This window comes from Akebia trifoliata, chromosome 9, assembly GCF_017979445.1.
Source record: "Akebia trifoliata isolate Shusen 1 chromosome 9, ASM1797944v1, whole genome shotgun sequence".
Lineage (NCBI taxonomy): Eukaryota > Viridiplantae > Streptophyta > Magnoliopsida > Ranunculales > Lardizabalaceae > Akebia > Akebia trifoliata.
In genome coordinates this window covers 5508569-5519059 of record NC_141383.1, presented here as the reverse complement: position 1 = coordinate 5519059, position 10491 = coordinate 5508569, and the positions used below count along the sequence as shown (strand labels likewise).

Here is a 10491-nt window from a genome sequence, read left to right as displayed (position 1 = left end):
ATCTCCTTCTCAAAAGAGAAAGAAGAGACAGCAAAGGGGAGAAGACGTTTCTCCTTCATCTCTCTCTCTCTTTCTCTCTCTCTCTTATCTCTTCGTCTTTTCCTTCTTTATGGGATTTCTTCATCGATTGATATCTGCCAACTCCAATCTAAGGATTCGGATTTATGGGCTCGATTAAGGAATCGATTTAAATAGAGAACAAGCCTGCTAACAGATGCGATGGATTTGAATCTTTGATACGAGTATGTTTCCTTCGATCAATCTGATTAATTTCGGAGCAAAAAAAAAAAAAAACAGAGAGAGAGAGGGAGAGATAGATACGAATCAGCCAATAAAAGAGAAAAGAGAAGAAGATAGTCCATTATTGTCCAACATATAAATCGGCAGCAAAAGAGAGAGCTTAGATGTTGCACCCACTACGTCAAAATCCCGAATTTATATAAAAAATTTTGTTGGGCCTGGCACGTCGAATTTTAAAATCCAAAATCCGCGGCCCGTGGACCACGTTTTCGTTTTCGTTTTCTCTTTCTCTCACGTTTTCATCGTCTCTTTCTCTTCGTCTTTCTCATCGATCAACCTCTCACAGTCAGTCTCTCTCTCTCACAGTCTCTGTCTCGGTCGACCTTACCCTCTCTCACTGTCATCGATCGATCGATCGATCGACCTCTCACAGTCTCTGTCTCGGCCGATAGATCGACGCAGGTACTTCTCCTCTCTCTCTCTCTCTCTCTCTCTCTCTCTCTCGATAGATCGACGTTTCCATCACTTTCTCACAGTTGCCATCTCGATCGATCGACCTCGTTTTTTCACTCTCTCTCGCGATCGATCGACCTCTCCATCGATCGATTGACCTCTCCATCTCTTTCTCAGTGTCTTTCATGATCGATCTCTCGATAGATCTCATCTCCCACTATTTGATCGATTGATCTCGATCTAGATCTGATCCTCGTTCTCTCACTATCTCATCGCTACATGTCTCTGATAGCTCGAAGTAACCTATCGATCTCGCTACCTATCTCTGATAGCTCGAATTGATCAGATTGGTCACAAAGGGACTCTCACCTGCTGCACCTCACGCGACAAGCCAGGAATCATTGCGACTTCGGGCTAGGTACTCTCTCTAATCCGATATATTTAGATTTGGATTGAAGATTTATGTTTTTTATCCGATATATTTAGATTTGGATTGAAGATTTAGGTTTTTTATCCAATGTATTTTGTATCAATCTTGATACCTATAGATTCCTATATTTTGAAGCATGTAATTTGATGCTTCTAAATAATGTCTGAATGTGGAGAATTTATTGAGACTAATTACGAAATTGTGAGAATTTATTGAGACTAATTTATTTTGTTTGTCTTAGAATTGAAAATTTCCGATACATTTAAATGTCTTGAAAATTCTTGATTTTTCTCATCTAAAACCCATATATGCTGTGTGATAATAAAAGGTTGGCATGCAAAAATTAATTGGTGTGCTATAAGAAATTATATAATCTGACAGTAGTTCTTTAATTAACAATTAATTGATTCTTTAAACGAATGGAAATGAAGCTACTAAAGTTCCAATTATGTTCGATAAGTACAAAAGCTTTTGATCTCTATTTTTTTTTTTTTTAATGATATTTTCGAGATACCCAATGATCAATCCTCACTTAAGGATTTATGAGCAATATGTCGTAATGAAGGTGCCAACTTACTAACTTGATTAAAGTCTACATGTTTAGTACCATATGATCTTGGCTCAAAATCCGCCTTCATATACCAATTAGTACCCACTAAACCGCTTGCTTATCGTGGGAGTAGATTAAATTTTCATCAATTTTGCCTTTTTATGCAATAGGTTGCACAAATTGGTGAGAGTATGTCATGTTTCATTTATTTTATTAGTTTTAGTGATTTTTGGTATCACCCTTCATTTTTTGTGGAGGAGATGGCTAAGCTATGTTGATTCTTAGTCCACCACATTTTAGTAGGTTTATATATTCCTAATTACGGATTGACACATTTTATAAAGTGTGTGGATCATATTGGATCGTTGATTTTATTCATTGAGTCCCATGCCTTGATTACAATGTGTAGTTGCAGTGGCGGTATGGTGCCATTAATTATTAGAGATCATGTTCAGAGGCCACTGGTGGTTGCAGCTACATATGCTCACCCAATTTCTATTAGGCAACTAGTGGCTGTAGCTAGAGATGCTCACCTAATTTTTATGAATAATGATGAATGCACGTGATAAATCACACGTGACTGATATAGCAATGTCATAGAACAGTATATCTTTTTTCTTGTGTATCCCAAATAAAAAAAGATCTATGAAGGATTATCTTATACCCCACAGCCAAAGCATTTTAGCCATTCATTTTAGATCAATCTTAGAATTGTAGACATTCATATTCATAGATTTGGGTTTTGCTTTTCTTTCCTTTATTCTGTTGTAGTATTGGGCCCTTTGATATATAGAGAGATAGATATGACATCTCACGTGTTGATGTTAGTCAATAATGAATGCCCATTACTGAAGCCAATTTACAGCTCCTTGGGGAAGATATAGTTTGACACTCATCAGGGAACTGCAGCATATTATGTTGGGGTAGTAAGGACTTAGAAGTCATGAACCGTTAGATCTTTAAATTTTTATATTTTTATCACAGTGCCTTCATATATAATTGATTTCCTAGTTCTGCAATTAGTGCATGATTTATGACGGATGTGCAGATCTTCGTGAGGATAAGCACTATTTGGCTGATCATCCCGGTTTGGTGCCTGTGACTACTGCCCAGGTATAACTTCTGCTCTATGTATTTACACCTATTAGTATTTATTTCCTTAAGTTTTTTTTTGGGTGGGGGAGGAGAAAATGTACAATCAACACTCTTGATGACAATGTTTATTGTTACTATCAAGGGAGAGGAACTCCGGAAACAGATAGGAGCTGCTTATTATATCGAATGCAGTTCAAAAACTCAGCAGGTAATGATACCGTTACTTATTTCTACAACCTAAGTAGTTCCTTCTAATTTCAGTGACAGTAATTTTATGCGAGAGATTGAACATCAAACTTCTTCATGATGTTGATGTGAGAGAGATTGAACATCAAAATATGCCCAGACAGTGTCATCTCTAGCTTCTCTTGGTGGTTTGTCATATTTTTAAGCCCTGCTTGGTGCACTACAAATTATTTGCATTTGCAAATGATTTACACTGCAAATGGTTTGTGGTGAAAGATTTACAATTGCTTGGTAACCATTGGGAAATTTCTTGCGAATCTTTTTGTGGTTGATTGGTATTTGCAATAAAAACTTTCATCGAGTATAATCTTTTTGAATTTTAAGTGTAATTAATGAAAATTTGTTCACTTGTTTCTGGTATATTTCATAGTATGTGTAGGAGGCTCTGAAACATTAGATTGTAGCTTGAGAAGAACCTTTTAATTAGGAAGATTCGAGTTTGAATATACATGACATAAAGGTTGAGGTCAATTTAGGTTGAAAGCAAGGGCACTTAGGTAATTTTTTATTAGCCTAGAAGGGAAGATTGAGGTCAAAGGACATGATATTTCAAATGAATTGTAATCTAATACATACGGTGTCTTGTTCCTATAGCAACGTTAGGTGTCTACGTATTTTTTATTAGATAAAACACATCAAAGGTGCGTGAATGACTAGGTTAAGAACCTAGGTGTTTTAAACTCTAACAAAAACATGCCATGTAGACACCTTACCATTATTATAGCAACGGAACCTTTCTAGATCTTAACTCATCTCAAATGTGTGTTTATTAACAAAAACATGCCATGTTTTGGAATTTGCACAGAGAATAAAATGGCAAAGTTCCTAAAAAAGAAGTTATGTGTTGGATAGTTCCAATCCTTGTATCTTGATCTTTGCAGATAAATATCATGGATGGGATGCATTTCCTAAACATATACACCTTTTTTATTTTATTTTATGAATATGTTCTTTATCAGTCATTTATAATTAGTAATTCTGAAATAAAATCTCAAACTCAAGCTTTGTAGGCTGAAGAAAAATAATTTACATTGTCCTCGGCGGTAGGTTTCTTCAGACTCAAATGGGCTCTCACATTCATCTTCTTTCCCTGTGTTTTGTAGGTTTTGTGCGCATCTGGTGAACCTAGTCAACAACAGGTAAATGGCATGTTGAACCATAGGGTCAAAACGTTTCCTTAAAGACCTGATTAACTACTGGTAGTTGGCATGTGCTAACGCCGGTTATTATAAGAGTCTTTTTGTAATTTAAAATACTAAAGGGCTTTGCGATTCCAATTTTACTGATTTTTGATGAAAATAACTTTCATAATATTAAGTTAAAATGTAAAGGAGAGGGCATTTGTGGGATTTCAATTTTGGTGTCGAACCGCTTCTACTCCGCCCTCTCATTATAATAGTATCTTTCATTCTTGGCGTATTATGTTTCACAATTACCAATTCCTGGCTTACTTGTTCCCACAATTATCATTTGTGGGATTTTAATTTTGGTGTGGAACTGCTTCTACTCTGCCCTCTCTCTTTTATGTTTGGTGTGCTTGCAAATCGATGCAAACTTTGTAACTGCATGCCGTAAATCTGCTCTCTTGTGTGTGTGATTAATAAGTCCACTGTACAGTGAGATGTCCATATCTTGAAGATTGTACTTGAGAAATTTCATTTATAGCATACTTCACTGTAAAAAATATATATATATTATTATTATTATTATTTTAAGGGTCTTGATTCTTTATTTAAATTTCTGTTTTAGAGCAGATTTTGTGGTGGTCATCTTTATGTAGAGAATGACTCAATTTAAGTATAATTGTCAAAACCTCAACCAAAATGCTACATCTTAGGTTTTCAATTTTGAGTTGGGATGTTGCAGTAAATTTTTTAATTTCATACCCCTCGAGAGGTCTATGGTACCTAGGCCTTAGGGGTGGCAATGGGTCAGGTCGTGTTGAAGTAAGGGTATTATGAACATTTAGAATATTTTGTACAGCTGTTGCTCTGTACTGATGTGGATAGGCAAACCTTTCTCTTGCTTGTATAAACTGTTTGCAGTTGTTTATGAGAAGCTACAGCCATTGTTGTTGAAAAGAGGACCGATGGTGCAGACAACAGTCTTTGTTGCAGTAGTTGTTGTTGAGGTATAAAGAGATTATGAGTTAAGGACCAAAGCAAACACTCAAAACAGTTGCAGAAGACAAAAATAGGGACACCCCTATTTATGAGGTAAGATCAAGCTTCTCTATTTGACTGTATTTAAGGCATATTTTTGAACGTTAGTATAGTTGCTTCACACTAAGTTCAAACACATTCTTGTGAGATGACATGCGTCCATCCTAAACTAGGTGTAAAAACACTCCACACTAACATTTTTAAGCATTATACCTCTTAATGCAGGGCCCAGCTATTGGATTTGGCCATGTCACTTCTGCCTGGTTTGGTTGCCAAAGAGATTGATTTATTGTTTCTTGCAATGAAATGCTGCATGCAGGAGGATGTGCTGGAAAGGGCGAAAAAGGCCAAGGAAAAAGCGGCACGTGAAGCACAAGGGTTCATTCCCCAATCTACAACGATAACAGCACCGACCTCCACCAAAGATATTGCCGATCTAGTAATTTCAATATCATTTGGTCTTATTTAGTTTAATTATTGTCAGTTATTTGTAGCTTCGACAGAATTGTCGATCTTAACAAAGAGGTTTTCATGTATATTAATTTTGGATTATTTAGTTTAATTTGGAACTTGTTTTATAATTTTTCTTTTGTTTTTTTCTTTTTCTAATTTTTTTTTTATTATTTCGTTCATTGTGATTGGTGAATTAAAGGACCGTGCTATTGTTTGTTAAACCTCCAAATTTGACGGTCATACTCTATGGATTTTTTTTTGTTTTTTTTAAAGTCCATTCTCCAATAATTTGATAGTCCAGGGCCGTCAAAAAAAAAATTCTACAAGAGAATATTTGACGGGCATATTTGATGGGAGGGTCCGTCAAATTTCTTAAAATTTGACAGGCTAAGACCGTCAAATATGGGCCTTTTTCACATAGTGACCAGGCCATACATTCACATTCTCTACAGTAGGGGCTATGGATTGGCCAACAAGACATGTGAGATAGATGAGGTTGGATTAAACTCCATAATAAACGAACCTCTATGTGATTTCTACTCCAATAATGAAAAAAAAACAGATCACCTCCCTCACCATTGGACCTGGTTGGAGGTTGAGGTTACGTTTCTTTGACCCATAAGCATATGTTTGAAGTCGCTGTTTTCTTGACTCCTTGATTGTGTGGTTAATATAGATGCTTTCTTTTTATTATGTTTGCATCTTATCATCTAATTGGTTGAGGGATTCGTCAGTTTTTAATGCGAATATGTCTTTGAAAGAGGTCGTGAGTGTTGCTGCAGCAACATAGGAATATAACAGCTTCAAGTGCTGTGAGTGTGTGCTGCTGGCAGCAACATTTTTTATAAAAAAAAAAAAACAGATTTTTTTGACACACCAACTTTTGCTAGCGTTTTTACTAGTGCTACGTGGATTGGGTTTGTGTTTTTGAAGAATAATTGAACGAAGGCATGAGTGATGTTGCTGCCAGCAATATTAAAAATGCAAAAATGTGAAGTGTTGGCAGCATGTTGTGTGTTGGCAACAATTAAAAAAAAAAAAGAGAAACTGAGTTGTGCGTTGTGTGTCGTGTTGTAGCAGCATGGCAGCAACATATAAAAATGTGGTTGGGTTGTGATTTGTTGTTGTAGCAAAAAAAATAAAAAAAAAATAAGGGGGGGTAAGGGGGTAAGACTATCTTCACCAAGTTAGTAAGGTTATCTTCCTTACTAAGGGTCATTGACGCCCCCACGTGGCAGCAAATTTTTTTTTATATAAAAAAAACAAAAAAAAAGGAGTTTTGTTGTGTGGTGGCAACAAGAAGATGGTGGTCTACGTGTGTGTGATGACAACAATCGAAGATAGTTAAATTGTGAGTATCCTGGCAGCAACATAAAAATTTGTGGCCTATAATTTAAAAAAAAAAAAAGTAGGCTAGTCTTACTAATTTAGTAAGGTTTCTTCCTTACTAAGGGTTATCAATCTCGCCACGTGGCATCCAAAAAGTGATCTAATGCCACGTGTTGGTGACGAACAAAATTCCATGAACTTTTAAAGGAAAATTTCAAATTTTAAAAAAAAAATTAAATTTCATCTTAAATTTTGATTTGAAATTTCATAATCACTAATTTTCAAAATCTTGGACTTAAATTTCTCATTTTTAAAATTAATTTTTTGGATCCAAATCTTTTCCAATCAAAATTGTAAAGGTCATGAAATTAGATTATCAATGAGGGAACCACGTGGCCTAATGACCCTTAGTAATTTTGAAATCTTAATGTGTTAGTCGAGATAACCCAAGTTCTCTTTGAGAAATTTATTGAGTCATAAATTCAAAAATGCAAAAAAAATCCAAAATTCCAAAAGAAAAAAAGTTGTTGGTTGTTCTTGTCCCCTTGTTTGATTGGTGGTTGATATTATTTGGTGTTATCCTGGTTGATCGATCATCTTGGCTCCCTTTTGTGTTATCTTGATTGATTGCCTGTCTCATATGCCATGATCTTAATTGATATATATCTTTGATATACATAAATGGATCTCGATTGATGTTATGGATATTGTTATGTTTTGTGGACACATTTTAATCCATATTTTGATGGTTTGACTTGGCCTATGGGCCCATTTATTTGAAAAAGGCCCTGGGCACACCCCACCCTATTTTGCACACACCACTAGCACGCTTATATTATTGCATTGCACGTTGCATGTCCCTTATAGCCAACGTGACACTAGTGCGTGGCCCGGTCTCCTCGGAGATGCGACGTCATTCATGAAAACCACAACTCCAGTCACGTACCTTAGGGTATATCAAACTGGGGGCATCAATACCATCTGATCAGGTGACTCTGAGAAGTATGTTGATGCACCCAGGCTGGAGCGACCTGAGCCTTTGACCTATTGTAAGCCACACAGTCACATGTCCCGATTGCCAACGTAGTACTAGTATGTGGTCGTTCCCCTCATGGGATGCCAAACCATTTATGAAAGCTACAACTCTTGACTCGTACCCGTAGGTATAAAAGATAGTCTAAGTATATCAATTGCACTTCTTGGTCAAAACCAGTGCCTAAGCAAGATCTTGCCCCACTGTACCCTACTGTATGAGGGGGATAGACTACGTCTATTCTAGACGAGAGGTATTTAAGTGGGCCCTTGCTCAACATTGTGCGCCACCTCTCAACTGGAGATCAAACTGGCTGTTTTTTGCTTCAGAGAAGTGAATTGAGGTTTTAGATTATTACCTATACGGTATATCAAACCAAGTCACCACGTATCGAAAGGTATATAGGTGTACTTGGGCAAGGGTGGCCAGATAAAAATGCATTGCACGTAGTAAGCTTAGAGTCTAGAAACCTTCCCAATAGGTCACGACTCGAACTTATCGTGGGTGTTCCCGGGTTGTTCATTAAATGGAATTTTATTAGACTTTGTGATTGAAATGGATGTATGTGAATGATGAGATCAGAGTGTATGATTGTCCTCAAGGATAAAAAATGTTATTTTTGAAAATCAAAATGGGTGCACCGACCCAATAAAAAATCCATCTCTTGCAAATGACCCAGTCCAACTCGATCTAACAATCCTGATGGACCGGGCCATTTAAATCGAAATAGAAATCAAATTTTTAAAGAAGAAAAATAGTTTACAAAGGGAAAGTATTTTTCAGAAAAAAATATTTTCCAAAAGAAGTGTTTTCCAAAAAAAGTGTTATTCTCTAAAAAAAAATGTTTTCTAAGAAAAAACGTTTTCCAAAAAATATTTTCCAAGAGAAGATACTTTCCAAATAAAAAACTATTTTTCAGAGAAAAAATATTTTCCAGAAGAAAATGTTTTCCAAAATAAAAGAAAAAGAAGGAAAAATAATTTGCAAAGATCTATTTTTGCATGAAAAGTTTTTTATGGACCTTGGAAAGCTACCCAAAAATGTTGCAAAAAAATAATCAGATTTATGAAATAAAAACATTATTTCCAATATTTTTCAAGAATGCAACATAATTATTTTTCTTCTGAATAATCATTGACTGGATGAATTTTTTAATGGATTGGTGAACAAATTCAATAAAAATCTCAGGGTTCATTTAAAATGTTATCAAGGGGGTGACACTGAAATTGGTTAAATTCACCTTCAAAGAGGTTAAGGGTTATCATTGTATCTAAGCTCAATCGTCCATCGTCTAGCTAGGGTTGTAAATCCAGTCAGTTAGAGTAAACGTCAATATCAAGTCAACAGGCAGAAATGACCTCAAAATTTCTCAATATTGCACAGTTGTTCCATAAAGATCATTGTGCCTTAATCCTGTTGTTTGTAAGCAATGTCTCAGTCCTAATCAAGCCCATTGTGGGTAGTTGTATTGAGTTTTCATGAGTTATTTGAATTAGCTCGAGTCCAAATTTTCAATGTCATATTTTTTTAGATCGAGTCTACTCTTTTCCTGTTGAGTCGAGTTAGTTTATTGAGTTTATAGAGGTGTCTGTCGTCTCTTCTGAATTTGATTGAATAAAGAAAATTTTTGAATACCTCAAGCGCATTAAAGAATTAACTAATAATCTAGCTTCAAGGATATATTTTTCTCCTGAACAAGAAGATAAGAGTCGGGCTCAAGAAAGCAAAGGTCATTGACCTCGAAACAGAAATAAATTCCTAAAGAGATTCAAATAGAAACCATCTTATCTCTAGAGGAACACCAGGAGATAATGAATTTTCTCAGAAATTTCAAAAGACTTGTTCGCATGGGCCTATGAGGATATGTTAAGTGCAAGCTTGGGTGTTATTCAACATGAAATAGTTCCTCGTCTATATCAATGGAATCAAAGAAGATATTATAAAATGTATCAGTGCTATCCTCACTATATCTTAAGTTGCAAATCACATATTATCAATCGATACGGGGATACCTTCAGAACTGATTTCTGATAACGGGTCACATTTCAAAGCTGAGGTTATTACTTTGTGTTCAAAGTTCAAAATCTTACACCACAAATCATCTCCTTACCGCCCTCAGACTAATGGAGCAGTCGAAGCAGCTTATAAGAATCTCAAGACTATCATCAGGAAAATGTGTCAATCACATCGAGATTGGTCTGAAAAACTATCATTTGCACTATGGGCATATCGAACTTCAATTCGATCCTCTACTGGAGCTACTCCCTACTCCTTAGTATATGGCATGGAAGCAGTCTTGCCAGTTGAAATGGAAATTCCATCTCTAAGGGTCTTGTTGGAAAGTCAGTTGTCAGAAACAGATTGGGTTCGCCAGCGGTATGAAGAATTGAATTTGATTGAAGAAAAATGACTGAGAGCTTTGTATCACGTGCAAGCTTATCAAAGAAGAGTTGCCCGTGCATTTGATAAAAAGATCAAGGTTCGTCACTTACAAGTCGGG

The 10491-nt window shown here is 35.9% G+C and overlaps 1 long non-coding RNA gene across 2 annotated transcripts; it reads left to right on the top strand.

Annotated features, from left to right (window-relative positions):
- Nucleotides 1-552: 552 nt before the first annotated feature.
- Nucleotides 553-5738, top strand: LOC147394187 (uncharacterized). Of its 2 annotated transcripts, XR_015181773.1 has the most exons (7): nt 553-702; nt 986-1111; nt 2722-2786; nt 2911-2976; nt 4118-4153; nt 5060-5230; nt 5402-5738. It is a non-coding gene; the product is annotated as an uncharacterized LOC147394187 (long non-coding RNA). The 2 variants fall into 2 exon arrangements; XR_015181772.1 differs by lacking the exon at nt 553-702 and having other exon boundaries at nt 709-1111.
- The last annotated feature ends 4753 nt before the right edge of the window (nt 5739-10491 follow it).